Below are 15738 nucleotides of genomic sequence, written 5' to 3'. Positions count from 1 at the left end.
AGCTCACTATCATGGAGTTCAAGAAAACTGACTTCCCTTGGATGAGCAGATGAAACACTCAGCTGCTAAGTGAACTCTCAGTGAACTGAATGAAAGACCAGAATACAACATGTAACAGGCACTCCAAAATGTCTTGAATATAGGCCAGCATTGGCTGAATTCCCCAAGCTAGCGACCACACTGAAAAAATTACTTCCACTTGGCAAAAAAAGTTGCTTAGTAGAGGGCTTCCTACTATTAAGCAACACTTGAACAGCTTCCGAACATGGTTCCTCTTCCTCATCTAGCCACGCAGCATCCATGCCACAAGATGCAGAGTGCTGAATGCTGGATGCAAAACTCGACTCTGGTGTTGAGCCAGTAGATCGGGATAAAGAGGAAGAGATATGGGAAGTTAAGTCGACAGACTGAGTAGGTTGGAGAACCAACATTGTCTCAGCCAAGCTGGTGTGATGAGAATCAGTCTGGCATGATCCAATTTCTGCTTCAGAATGACCTGTGGGATTATTGAGTTCAGGAGCGGGCATATAGAAGAGCTGATCTACAGTTGAGGTGGAAGGTGTTGATTAAGGAGCCTGAGAGCTGCTCATGATCAAAATTGATGGCACGTCTTGTTTCTTGTTTCAAACAGGTTGATAGTCGGAATGCCCCATTTTGCGAAGATGGGAATCAGCATTCTGGACTTCAAAGAGAGTTGGAGAGTTGGTGGAGAGCAATTGAATGGATGGGACATTTTTACATTTTTCACAGACTCAGAATTTAAGGCCAGAAGGGACCATTAGATGATTTAGTCCCACCTCTTGTATATCACAGGCCCTTATATTTAATGCAGTTACCCCTGTATTGAGTCCAATCACTAAAACATGTCTTCAAGAAAGGCATCCAATCCTGATCTGAAGACATCAGGCGATGGAGAATCCACCACTTCCCTTGGTGGTTTGTTCCAATGGGTAATCACCTTCACTGTTAAAATATTGTGCCTTATTTCTAATTTGAATTTATCTGGCTTCAACTTCCGGACATTTGTTTTTGTTATGCCCTTCGCCGCTAGATTAAAGAGCTGTTTAAGTACCTGGTATTTTCTCCCTGTTAAAGTACTTAGACCCAGTAACCAAATCACCTCTCAAAAACTTATATTTGATAAGCTAAACAGATTGAGCTCCTTTAAGTCTCACACTGTAAGGCACTTTCTCCAGCCTTGAAACCTCTTTAGTGGCTCTTTTCTGCACTGCCTAATTTTTCAGTCTCCTTTTTAAAATGTGGTCATCTGTCTCACCAAAGCTGTATACAGAGGTAAAACGAACTTCCTACTCATTATTCCCCTGGTTATACATCCACGGATTGCACTAGCCCTTTTTGCCACAGCATCGCACTGGGAGCTTATGTTCCATTGCTTGTCCACTATGACTCCTAAATGCTTTTCAGAGTCACTGCTTCCCAGGACTTAGACCCTCAATACTGTAGGTGTGGCCTGCATTCCTTGTTCCTAGATGTATAAATGAAGGTTACTTAGCTGTAACCAAGGTTCTTTGGTAACCAACACATATTCACACTCATGGGATGCTCCAACTGGTGCAACCTGAATTGGTAGAATTCTAACTAATTGGAGCACTCGTGCACCTCCCCCACCCTTCCCTTCAGTGAACGTCAAAAGTTCCACAGTGAAAGTATAAAAAAGGGCATGGCACTCCAGCCGCCTGAGTTCCTTCCCTCACATTCCCAAGCCCTTGGTAAGTAGGACTCTGAGATAGTGGAGAAAGGTAGTTGGGGAGTGCAAATGTGCAGAATCCATCTAATTAAAATGGAGGTTACTTATTGTAACAGGAAGTTCTTCGAGGTGCATGGTCCTTATCTATATTCCACACATGGGTACATATGTGCTATGCACCCAAGACCAGAGATTCTTCCAAGCAGCATTGGTTGGCTCGCACAGGCGCTGTAGGTCTCCTCGTGCTTCCGACTGAGGATATTAGAGACAGCGAGAGCTGATGACTCTCAAGTTCCTTGTCTTACTGCAATCCAACAGGATCCGAAGCAGTAGGAATGGAGGGTGGGCCTTGGAATACAGATAGCAACAACACATCTCAAAGAACTTCCAGTTACAGTAAGTAACCTCCATTTCTTCTTTGAGTGATAGTCCCTATGTGTATTTCACACATGGAGGATTGGCAAGCAGTGCTCAGACTGGAGGTGGGTGAGAGGAAGCCGGTAGCAAAGACGCTTCCAGTACTGCAGATACCACTGTTGCATCCATAGCTGAGGCATGAACTAAAGCATAGAGCAGCAGTTCTCAAGCTGCGGCCCAATTAGCACACAGCTGTGGCCCAGCTCAGCTGTGTAGTAAAGGTTGGTCCGCGTCCCCAGAGTCTGCAGGGTTCCCAGCTGCCTGGCACAGACGAGTCCAAGTTGCCCCACTGCCCGGCGCTGAGGGGTCTGATTGGGTGCCCCACTGCCCAGAGGGCGGGGGGTATGGTTGCCAGCCAGCCCCGCGTGGTGTGAGTCCGGGTCGGTGCCGCAGGGTCGGAGATCTGTGGTTCCCAGCCAGCCCCATGGGGTCAGGGCCCAGGGCAGCCACCCAGCCCCACAAGCTCCGGGGTCAGGGAGCCACGTGGCGGAGTCTGGGGCAACCACCTAGCCCCGCATGGCAAGGGTCAAGGCTGCCCTGCCACCTGGCCCCTGTGGCCCACAATGTGTAATAAGTTGAAAACCACTGGCAGTGGCATAGAGAGTAGTAAACTTGTGGAAAGAACTCCAAGTGGCCACCTTGCAAATGTCTTGTAGCAGGATGTCATAGAGGGTGCTGCAGAAGTGGCCTGTGCTCTCATGGAGTGAGCTGTTACACTCCCAAGGTAGGGACTTTTGCTATCCTGTAGCACTTTAGGATCCACCCTGAAATGCACTTGGAAATCTTCTGGGAGGATATCGCTTGCCCACACAGTCTCTCTGCTATGGCAATAAAAAGTCTCAGTGATTGTCTAACGGGTTTGGTTCTTTGCAGGTAGAACGCCAGGGCATGCTGGCCATCAAGGGAGTAAAGTCTCTTGTCTTCAGCAGAAGCATGAGGTTTCATGAAAAATACAAGTAAGTCAATACTCTGAGTGATGTTGAATTCAGAAACAACGTTGGGGAGAAATTTAAGGTATAGGCAAAGAGAAACCTTTTCTCTGTGAAAAACTGAGGAGCAACCATAATGTCACCAAGCTGGCTGACTCTCCTGGATGAAGTAATAGTCACTAAAAATGCCATCTTCATGTACAGGTGGGTCATAAAACATGTTGCCATCGGTGCACAGGGCAGACTGGTGAGTGGTGACGGGATGAGATTTAGGTTCCATTAAGGTATAGGTTTGTTCACTAGTGGGACGGTCTACCCCTTTCATAAACTGTACTGTAGTTGGATGAGCAAAGACAGAACATTCACCTGCTGGAGGGAGGAAGGCACTCATCGCTGTGAGGCGGACTCACAAAGAACTAATGGAGAGACCTGAGGTCTTCAAGGACAGGAGATAATCTAAAACAACTGGAATGCTTACAATGTATGGAGAATGTTGGTGAAATGTGTCCAGGCTGAAAAGTGCCCCCATTTGGCCAGGTAGCTGGTTCTAGTAGAATCCTGCCTACTTTGGGTAAGGATAGCCTGAACAGGAGCAGAGTATGAGCAGTCTATGTCTGAAGCCCATCCAAACCTCAGGCCATGAGATTGAAGTGAACTTGGACTGAGGTATCTGATTTTTCTCCTATCCTCGGTTAGGTGGTCCGGGAATGGATGGATCTTGATTAGGGGGTGGGCAGACATCATCAGAAGCTCTGTGAATCAGAGCTGCCAGTGGCAGCAGGGTGCTAGGAGAACAACGCTGGCTCCATTGCAAACATAACTTCCCTTGACCTGTGGAGGCAGGGGGATGGAAAGAAAGGCATAGCTGAGGTCGTTTGTCCAGGACAGTGTCACCTGCGAGCCATAGCTTATGGCTCCTCTGTAGCAATATAGGGGCAGCTTTCTGTTCATTTGGGACACAGAGAGATCCCATTGCAGTGTATCCCATTGTGTGACTCTCTCATTTAGGACAGTGTCATGGTCCTCCCACTTGTGGTCAACTGAGAAGCGTCTGCTTAGTTTGTCTGCTAGGGAGTTAGGAATACCCAGAAGGCAAGCAGCCTGTATTGTGATGTGGTTCCTGATGCACCAGTTCCAGAGTTTGATGGCTTCCAGGCAGAGGGGACGAGATCTTGCTTCACACTGCTTATATAGGTGTTGATATTGTCCATCATCATCTATATATGGAATGAGCATGTGAGTGGAAGGAAGGCCTGGCGCACAAGGCAGACCGCTCTCAGTTCTAGCATCTTGATGTGCAGTCTGGCCTCCCACGGAGTCCAGGTACGCTGAGCAGTGGGGTTGTTCAGGTGAGCACCCTACCCGAGGAGGGAGGCATCTGTTACAATGCTGGGTTCGGGATGGAAAGTTTGAAGGGAACTCCCACCATGACCTTTCCTAGGTTTGACCACCAGGCAGCGAGGCTATAACTCTGGTGGGAACGGTCACCTTGGAGCCGATGTGGTCCTTTCCAGCCAATAGATCGAGTGGAACCATGCTTGCAGTTATCAAAAATTGAACCTGGTGAAAAGTCTCATGTAGGTCTATGCAGCGACCTGGCCTAACACCTGCATGGTGTAGTGCTCACCCTGTGGGCAATGTGGGAAACTGGGTTGCTCATTATACAAAATCTGTCTGTGTGGAGGATTGCTCCCATGGAAACAGAGTCCAACAGCTCTCCTATAAAGTTTATCGTCCTTGGGGGTGATAAAACAGATGTTTATGCAAATCCTAGTGCTGTCAGAAACTGAATGAGAAACTTTGTCATCCAACCTGACCATCTGACATGAGTGACCTACCAGGAGCCAATCGTCTAGGTATAGTAAAACTGTGTAGCCCTGGCCTCTCATGTGGTCTGCTGCCACAGACAAAACTTTTGTGAATACTCTGGATGCCTTATCTAGCCCAAAGGGGAGGATTTAAAACAGGGAATGTTCCTGGCCTACCATAGAATGCAGGAATTTCCTATGTGAGGGATAAATGTCTATATGGAAATATGCGTTCTTCATGTTGAGAGCTACGAACCATATCCCCTCCTCAAGGGAGGCAATGATCGATGCCAACATAACTATCCTGAATTTCACCTTTCAAATAAAGATGTTGAGTTTCTGAAGATCCGGAATGGGTCTCCACCCCCTGTCTTTTTTGGGAATCAGGAAATACAGGGAGTAGAGCTCACACTCATGATACTGAGGTGGGGTTTGTTTTACTGCTCCTCAGTGTAAAAGGGATTCTGCTTCTGGTTGAAGAATCATTTAATGAGAATGGTCCCCAAACCCAATGGGGGGGCGTGTGAAGAGGGTAGGAGAGGAACTGTATGAAGTATCCCAGATGGATAATCTTCAAGACACAACCATCTGTTATGATCATCCACCAGTTGTGTGAAACAGCCCCCAAAAATGATGGGGGAAGAGGTGGGTAGCATCAGTAGTAGTAGGCAGGTCTTGACTGGTACGCCAATAGTGGCCCTTAGCAGGTGGATGGGAATGAATAGAGACTGTGAAGATAGAGGGGGCTGAGAAGTGAAGCCTTTGAATCCTCTGGCATTTTCACAGATGCTCAGCTGGACACTAGTAATAGGTTCATGAGGAGGGGGTGGCCTTGGTCTATAATATTGCGTCTGCTGTTTCCTCTTGGGGGCTGGAGTTCCCCCAGGGAATGCAGTCAGTCTTGATCCTTTAATGAATTTAGGGACTCATGCAATCTCTCATTGAAGAGATTCAATTCATCAAAGGGGATGTTCTGGATGGTGTTCTAGACCTCTCTAGGAAACCCAGATGATTGCGTCCAAGAATCCCTCCTCATGACTAAGGTACTGGACAGACTTCTGGAAGGTGTATCCATTGCATCCACTGTGGCCTGGTGAACTGTTTTGCCACTATCTTTTCCTCATTTATAAAGGACTGAAATTAGGCTCTATCCTCTGTGGGAAGCTTGTCTATGAAGGTGGGAAGCTTGCAAGCCTGGAATAGTTATTCAAGTCGTATTTCGCTAGTAGAGTCTGGTAGTTAGAGACACGAAATTACAGGCCTCCAGAGGAAAAGATCTGTCTCTCCAGGAGGTCCAGCCTCTTAGATCCCTTGTCTGTTTGGGTGGTCCTTTGATAGTATAACCGAGCCCTTTCTGTAGCTGCCTCTACCACCAGTGAGTTGGGAGCAGGGTGGAAGAACAAAAATGCAGTTCCCTTAGTGGGAACAAAAAAAAAAATCTCCTCTCAGCTCTCTTCAGGGTAAGGGCACCGGATGCTGAAATGTGCCTAACCACTCTGGTCAGTTCTAGGATGTCCTCATTCATTGGGAGGGCCACCTTATTCAGTCCTTGAGGTTGCAAGATATCCAGGAGCTGGTGTTGGAGGAAGTCCAGGACGCTCAACGGGATCTGGAGGTCATTGGCAACATCTTTGCAGTAGCTCCCATTGGCCGGGAATGGCGAACCACAGTCACTGAGAGCTGCAGGCAGACATGCCTGTGGACGGTCAATGTAAACAAACTGTCTCGCGGCCCATCAGTGGATTACCCTGATGGGCCACGTGCAGCTCGCGGGCCACAGATTGTCCACCACGGCACTATGGTCATCCGGTGGAGACAGAGAGGAAGGAGCGCCCACTTCATCTGGGGATGATGAAGACACCTATCAGAACCATTGGTACCTGCCGATGCAGGTCAACCTCTTCCTGTGGTTGGCAGGAGGGAGAGGAGCAATACGATTCTTGAGACGAGACCCTATGCCTGCCATAAGGATCCCACAGACCTCAATAAGGCCAGAAGAAGGGGATGATCAGTTGCGGAGGACCTCCAGGAAATTGGTTCGTACAGTCCCTGGGGAGGTTGTACCCGGAGGAATAGCGAACATGACTCCATAAATGTCTGTCAGGGCTCAACTGTCTCCATGGAGATACCAAAGCTGCTAACCCATCCGACTCATCTGAGCCTGAAAATTGCTCCACTTGTAGCAGCGCGACCATCAGTACTGAAGCACTCCTGCCAGACAATTGGAGGTGAGACAGCTCCTGGGACATCAATGTAGACTCTTCCTCAAGAGAGACAGGGCAGAGAGAAGTGGATACTATGGATAAGGGAGGAATATATCCTCCAGTGTTATGTAAGTCTCTATACGCCCCAGTATCCGAGGGGTTCCAGCAGTCAAGTCCGATGGACCCAGTGCATCCACAGAAGCAGAGTGGTCTTTAGGGAAAAAATGCCGGTACTGACAATAAGTCCAGACCAGCACTCATACAAGGAATTGGCAAATGTCGGTCCTCATGCTTCGGTACCCGGGTGACTGATGGAACCAGTGGATCTTTCTCTTTATGTGCTTTGGCTTCCAATCTGGGGGAGTTTAGTGGAGTCAGTTCTTTAGGTTCCATGCAAAAAGTCTCACCCAACCTGGACAGGCTCTGGGAGGGAGTGCATCTCTTATACACCATCCTCAATGGGGATCTGTCCTTATGCCCATGAGAGTGCCCTCTATTCTCATGGGAATCCCTAAAAGAAGAGTCTTTGGGCTTAGGTACTGGAGGCTCTGCTCCTAGGCACATGCTTGGAGGGGCACTGCTCGTTAGTTGAGACTGACACACAGGCCTGGATCGGAAAAGTGCCTCAAAGACTTGTCCATCAGGTGCTTTCTCAGGCAACGCTCACAGGCTTCTTGAGTTCTGGGTGAGAACGAGTGACAAATACTGCACTTTGAAGAAATATGTGCCAGACAATAGAGGCAGCCCTGACGTTCGTCACTGATTGAGAAGGAGAGAGGGCAAGTGTCATAGGTTCCTTCCCCACTCTGAACTTTAGGGTACAGATGTGGGGACCTGCATGAGAAACCCTAAGCTTAATTACCAGCTTAGATCAGTATGCTGCCACCATCCAAATATTTGAGTCATTTGGAAAACTCTGTCTCCCCCCACAAAAACCTTTCCCTCCTTGGGTAGCCTTGAGAGACTCCTCCACCAATTCCCTGGTGAACACCGATCCAAACTCCTTGGATCTTAAAACAAGGAAGAGTTACTCATTCCCCTCCCCCTTTTTTACCCCACCAATCCCTGGTGAGTCCAGATCCAATCCCCTTGGATCTAAACACAAGGAAAAATCAATCAGGTTCTTTAAAAAAGGCTTTTAATTAAAGAAAAGAAAGGTAAAAGAAAAAAACCTCTGAGAGAGATTAGCATACCAGCTACTCGCACAGACAACAGATTCAAAACACAGAGGATGTTCCCCTAGGCAAAAACTTAGTACACAAAAGAATCCCCAATTTGATTATTTCTCTAATTGCACAAAGACAAAGTCACAAAAGAAAATAAACATAAACCTATTTATGCTTTTCTAAAACTCACTACTCTGATAAGAGGCTGGTTCCTTGATCTTTTCCACTCCGGCTGAAACTGACCAAGACAAAGGGACTTTCCCTCCTTCCTTTTGAAACATCCTGTCCCCTCATTGGCTCCTCTGGTCAGGTGTCAGCTAGGCTAGGTGAACTTCTTAACCCTTTACAGGTAAAAGAGGCTTTAACCCTTAACTATCTGTTTATGACACAAGTGATGCAATTCTTGAAACCTGGGACTCTAGGCATAGTCCCCAATCCAGGGAGGGATTCCCCAACCGGACACACACACACACACACACACTAGTTACTATACTATGCACTTTAACTAACTAGTAAGCTAAGAAAAATAAACTATTTACAAATAAGTGTTTAGTAAAGAGTTGCTTTATTTTTAAGATACTACAAATATTCTAATATATAATTAACTGGTGCTGCATACAGATCTATATCATACATAGAAAGCCAAAAGAAAAACCTTTTTCCATTTATGACTATAGCATTTCTATGTGGACTCTTTTCTGGAATGTAACAGTATATACCTTCTGCATCTCTAATGAAGACCTTTTTTCTAGTTATCCCAAAGTTCTATGCTCCATGCTGTTTGTTGCAACAAGTTCAGTACCAGTGAGACGCTCCATTAGTCCTCCTGACAGGTGAATTAAATCTGGGCCATGCTGGCACTATTAAAATCACACTGGCCTTGCCTTGTCTTATCTTGTTTATCACTCTCTGAATGAGGGGAAATGCATAGATAAATGCATGTACTAGAAAGGCCTCTGATATTGATTCCCTGTCTTTGCCTGCTCTTGAGCAAAATTTCTGACACTTCCTGTTGCTTCTGGATGCAAACAGGTATATTATCAGATTCCTCCATAAACTGAAGAGGTCTGTTATTACAAAGACCACACGTGCATCTGACACACTCAGATGATCCGCAAGGGTGTTTTGTTCCCGCATTACAAAAATTGCTATTTGGTGAACATTGTGTTCTATACTCCACTTCCAAAGCCTCTTTGCCTGCATGCATAACTTTATGGAATGAGTCCCCCACTTGCTTGTTAAAAGAGCAGTGGCATATTGTCTGTAACTACTTGAACTACCTTGTGTTTGACCTGAGGAACTTTAGAGTTACTATGACTGCTCTCAGCTCTAATAAAGTAGATTCTTTTTTTTGATGAACAATGAGCTTTGACTAACAAACCATTGTTCAGACGAGCTCTCCATCCCAGCGGAGATGCATCAGCTGTAAGGATTATTGATGGCAGATGGGGACTGAAAAGTGTATCTTTCATTACATTTTGAATGTTTGTTCACTTCACTAGTGCAGTAGTCCCCCAACTTTTCAGGGTCGCAACCCCCGATATTCCTCTCTACACACACACACCCAGAGCCAGGGGGGGGGATGTAGACAGAGGTAAGGGGGCCAAGGCTGAGCATGGGGGCGAGACCATGGCAGGGGCCAGCAGCCAGATCCGTGGCCAAGTGCTGCCCAAGGCTGGGGATGGGGCTAGGTGTGGGAATGGGGGATAGGGACAGGGCTGGGGATGGGGATGGAGCAGAGCTGAGGGTGGGGCAGGGCTGGGTAGCACTCCCTCTCCACCCCCCATGGGGGCTAGCCCAGGCCCATCACATCTTCCCCAAAATGTTCTTCGTGCCCCCTATGGGGGCACGTCACACAGTTCAGGGACCTCTGTACTAGTGACATTAACACCTGCTGTGCCATTACTATTTTGCGATGCATACAGTCTGAGACTGTTTGAAATTTATCACTAACCAGTGCTGAAGATCTCTCATGTAAAGAGGAGCTTATGGTGTCACTGTGATGGTTGATGCTAAACAGCTATAGCAACCAATGAAAAAAGGAGAATTGGTTGCTGCAGTAATTAGAGAAGGAGATACATACTCATTTTTATTTTCATCTCTCTCCCCTCTGGGAGAAAGGGTCTTGCCAAAGTTAAATTTAGTATGGTCCTTATCAAGATGACTCAGAGCTGGGTTTAGGAATGACTTCTCCCAATTTATTTGTAAACCCAAACTGGCAAAGAGGGAACATATTTGTCTTACATGTAATAGGAAGTTCTCCCTGGACAATACTTTCATTAAGTAGTCACCCAGGTACCGGTACACATACATCACTTACTTTCTTAGGTATGCTGCCACTATAGACCGGTACTTTGTAAGCATCCTGGCTGCTGTGGACAACTCAAAAACAAGAACCTTGAACTGAAAATGGTCCTCTCCTACCATGAAATGCAGGTATTTCTGATAACGTGGCCTTATTGAAATATGCATCTTTTAAATAAGAGCTACAAACCAATCCTGAAGGAAAGGAGAAGGGATTCTACAAGTTAGAGATAACATGCAGAAAAGAAATTTCTGTCTGTGTGTGTTTAATTTCCTTAAATCCAAAACAGGGCAAAGCCCCCCCCCCCATATCTCATTTTGAAATTAGAAAATAACACCAGTAAAAACCCCTCCCCTCTATGATATCATGGCACCACCACTATTGCTCCTATCTGCAGTAGAGATTGAACCTCTTTCCTTAACATTTTGAGTTTCCTTAACAAGTTGACTTTGATCCATGACCAGAGATGAAACATGTAGAATTTTGTAACTGCATGCAATAGCTTCCAGGATCCACATATCTGATGTTATTAACTCCCATTGGTGATAAAAGTGGGGCAAAAGGTCTCCAAATTGTGGCTAAACAATGTCCAACTGGACTGGTTTAAAGGTCCATGCCCTTATATCAAATCCGAAATCTTGCAAAAATCACAGAAAATGAAGAAGTGGAGCCTTTCCCTCTATTATTATGAGAGTTGCATGATTTCTTCCTCTGTTGTTGATGATGTTGGGTGTTATAATGTGTAGTCTGATAATGATAGGTCCTTCTCTGATAATTGTAAGGAAGTGATGAAGACGAAGAAGGTGGGTATTGCCTTTGGTATCCAAACAGTGGAGCTGAATATGATGTCATCAATGTATTAGAGCAACCTAAACCTCTAGCTGTACAGCTTACATTTTTCATTTTTTTCTAGCATCTCATCAGTCTGTACACTAAACAGACCTTCTCCTTCAAAAGATCTTCAATCCTCATCTTTGTCTCCTGAGGCAGTCACCCTGATTTTAACCACCTGTCTTCCTAATGCAACACCCAAAGCTATTGCCCTTGCTGAAGTATGTGAAGAGTCAAATGCCAATCTCAACTGTTGCTTAGCAACATTCTGTCCCTCTATCAAAATAGCATTTGTTAACCTTCTATGCTGCAGATCTGGAAGAGCATTAAGGAACGAGGACATTTAACCCAAAGATAATATTGATACCTAGCCATGACAGCTTCATAATTAGACATGTGCATGGTTAATGTAGCTGAAGAAAATATGTTTTTCTTCCAAATACATCCAATCTTTTCCCCTCTTTATCCAATGGAATTGGATTTGGGCATTTTTCAATCTTTGAAGTGCCATCTCAACCACCAATGAACTAGGAGATGGGTAGATACAAAACATAGGAAGCCCTTCCTGAGGGAATTGATATAATTTATCTGCTGCTTGTTTTTTTTTTTTGTTTCTTAATAGAGTCTGAGCAGATGAGGGAGTATTCCAGGCTGCTTTTGCTGGCTGAAACAACCCCTCCAACAAAGGAAGCATCACTTTTTGCCTAGTAGCTGTCCCCAAAATGTCAAAAACAGGATGGGACAACCCCCCCCAACAAAAACTGAGAGAATATCTATTGTCTTTGTCATTTGCAATACTAATGCATGACATGCTACAGCGACAGTATGAAATATCCACCATGTTTTCATCTGGAGAAAGCATATCCCCAGAATCTAGATAGAACTCTCTCAGCTCCAATAATTGCTCCTCAGACAATAGCTCTCTTAGTTCCACAGCTGACTTATCCAGAAGTAGTTGCATTGTTGGATCCATATCCTTTGGATCTGACAATTGTATGTCCTCTTGGTACTGAACTGGTGAAAGTGTATGCTCATACATAGGCCCCTCTTGATAAGATGGCCAGTGGCACTGTCTAACCCAAGAGGGTACTTGCCAGTCAGACCAAAAACCCATTGACAGAACAGTTGGAAATACCTTTGTGCATAATTGATCCAGCAGGTCTGAATGAGACTATCTACAATATTCTTTCACTGGATCCGGTCTTCAATCCAGATCTCTTTTCTGATACCAATCCCTTCATTGTTTGGATGCAATAGGAGACAATAAGAGGGTTTCTGAATAGGAAAGGAGAGGAAGGGATCTTAGGTGGAGGAAGTAGTAGAGAGATCCTGATTTCTTCTAGCTCCCTGGTGATTCCTGGGGAAGCAGTTAGTCTGATCAGTTGTAACAAAACATCCAATAGCTGCTCAGAAGAAATTCCTGGCTCAGCTATTAAAGGAACTGGAGATTAATCTGAACAATGAACTGTTGCTTTAACTGTTATCTGCTGCAGGATTGTGCTGGTACCAATTATTGACTCTATCAGTTTCCATGCTCAATTCCTGAGCTCCCACTTTTAGTTCTGGCTCATCCAGAGCCAGTCCTATCAGATCCTAAATGGAACATCTCCTGATCCCGCTTTGAGAACTTGTAACCAAACTACACTCTTAACAGAATGTCCATCTAGGTGAGTGTCTTGTGCATGGATTGGCTTTTTGCCAACGCCGACAAGGGCTGGACATTCATGTTCAGCACCGTAACTGAGTCCTTTTGAATCAGATTGGTTCTGGAAACAGAGGCCAACACCACTACGGATTTCTTCTCCTTCTTGGATCCTTATTTTTTCAGAAACTGTAGCACTGGGCACCAAAGAGGAACTCTCCTTCCTGGCTGAATCACTCAGAGCCAAAGCAGACCTCCAAGAACCAGCTGCGTACTGTGGCATTCCCAATAGTTTCATTGTCACTGCCTCTCTGCAGTAAAATAGCTTGGAGTCTATTTTTATCTTTTCTTCTTTGCTTGTGTGGTAAAAATTGATCAAATAGACAATTTAGAGGGAGAGCATCCCTCCCTAAACATACAAGGCATATGGCCTGTGCATCTATGACAAGCTATACCAACCCCACACTGGTGAGGCAAGGGTTAAGAAGTTATTCTGGACACAGGAAGCCACACCATCTCGCCCTTGCTGGGCACGCTGCTAGTGGAGGGAGAGTTTAAAAGGGAGCAACTCAGCTCAGTCTGGGCTGACCAAGCAGGAGAACAGTTGGGTGCTGCAGCCTCCTGCAGAGAAGCTGCTGGGTGTAGGCCTCACAGGTAAGCCACTGCAGGCCTTTCAACCACGGGGGCAAAGGACGACAAGTCACTGCAGAGAGGGGAAAACGCTCCAGGAGTGACCCAAGAGGACTCCAAGGGGAACTCCAAGACAAACTTGGGTGCAGATGGAGGAACAGAAGGAGGTAAGAAGTGACCCAGGGAACAGGCATACTGGCACTTGTCTCTAGGCTACGTATCTGGACCATTATTTTGAAGGACTCTGGGTTGGAATGAGGTGGAACAGGGTAGGTCTGGGGTCCCCTACCTTGAGTCACTAACCCTCTGCTGTTGGGTGACATGGCCACTGATTCTAGCCACTGGGCAATGCGGCCACTGACTCTTACCACTGGGCGGCATAGACGTTGAATCCCGCTGCTAGGCAAGGCGGCCACTGACTCTCGCTACTGGGTGGCCCAGTTTGGAGTATAGCCACTATACTTGTACTGCCAGCCTTGGACTCAAGGGCCCCATTTGACACCAGGAATGCTGCTAGTCATGGAATACATCTCTTAAATCCAGGCTTCTTAGCTGTGGGTTCTGACATCCTAACCAATTATCTATTATTCCTGGCGTAATTCTGCAGAATTCATGTCCCTCTCACATTTCTTTGCTTCCCTGCAGAAAAATGACTTTCTGATGGGGAAGCAAAGGGAAGCAGCAAGAGTAGTCATGCACCTCTCCAGAGCAGCACGGGCACATTGATTGGGCACCCTCAGCAGCCAGCAGAGAGATAAATCACTCTGGTGGGGGAAGGGCAGGGCTGGGGATGCCTCAACTGGTGGCACCTACCCTTGTGCCAGGCTCAGCTGCTAGTCCTGGCTCAGCTGGGCTGGGGGTGAAGGAGGAGCACACTTCCTCTTCCTTTGCATGGAGCGGCTGGGTCCAGGTCAGACCCACTCCCAGAACCCTCCCCTAGCTCCGCACTCCCTCCACCCCCCACTTCCTGCCTCTATGGGGGAGGGAACACTGTATGGGGAGCTGCTCCCCAGTCCACCCAACTCCTGTACATCTGGACCCGCTCAGACCCCCACACTGAGCTTCAACCCTCATGCACCCAGAACCCTCCCACCAAGGTCGCAGCACCCGAAATCCCTCCCCGCCTACCAAGCCTTACCCACTACACCCGGACCCGAGATTGCATTCATATTCTATTCTCCTGGTGGCAGCCCTGCACACTAATAAAAAGTAGGAGAACCTTAATCCCAAGGTACTTCTGACTAGTGTACCATATATAGCTTTTCCATTCTTTTATTTGTAATCTCAGTCTAACCCAGTGCCAACATTCTGATCTCATAGGAGGAAAAAGATTACAAAGCAATTATAGCATAATCATTTTGCATAAATCAGCTTCATTATGCCATCTAAACAGGCCAAGTACACTTGAAACCCTCAAGTCTACAACACTATTGTGAAAGAGGAAATGAGTCTCTGAAATCCTCTCCTACTGGTTTACAAAAAAAATATATTACATAGAAGTATAAAAAGCTAAATGTTACTATAACTCACACACATGCAGACAGTATAGATCAGGGGTAGGCAACCTATGGCACGAGTGCTGAAGGCGGCACGTGAGCTGATTTTCAGTGGCACTCACACTGCCCAGGTCCTAGCCACCGGTCCAGGGGGCTCTGCATTTTAATTTAATTTTTAATGAAGCTTCTTAAGCATTTTAAAAACCTTATTTACTTTACATACAACAATTGTTTAATTATATATTATAGACTTATAGAAAGAGACCTTCTAAAAATGTTAAAATGTATTACCGGCATGCGGAACCTTAAATCAGAGTGAATAAATGAAGACTCGGCACACCACTTCTGAAAGGTTGCCGACCCCTGGTATAGATGAAAGAACAAACATAGTGAAAATATAAAAGCAAATGCAGAAGGTCTATAAATTAACATGTTGTGGTGTGCAAGGATGGGGATCAAATATTAGAGGAGCAGTCCTTGTTGTTGAAGCTCCCCAACTGTAGGTTTGTAAAGCCTATTAAAACACCATTTCATATGACTAGAAATCTAACATCTATATTAGATATTTTGATCAGTACTAAACATTGACTTTCAGGTGCCTT

At 46.0% G+C, this 15738-nt stretch overlaps 1 long non-coding RNA gene across 3 annotated transcripts in view; it reads right to left on the bottom strand.

Annotated features, from left to right (window-relative positions):
* The window catches only part of LOC120400693, a 30468-nt gene that overhangs the window by 13195 nt on the left and 1535 nt on the right, over positions 1 to 15738 (bottom strand). The gene's annotated exons all lie outside the window — the stretch shown is intronic.

Source organism: Mauremys reevesii, linkage group 3 (genome assembly GCF_016161935.1).
Source record: "Mauremys reevesii isolate NIE-2019 linkage group 3, ASM1616193v1, whole genome shotgun sequence".
NCBI lineage: Eukaryota > Metazoa > Chordata > Testudines > Geoemydidae > Mauremys > Mauremys reevesii.
Note: the sequence above shows the minus strand (reverse complement) of the source record. Positions and strands in the feature narration are given on the sequence as shown.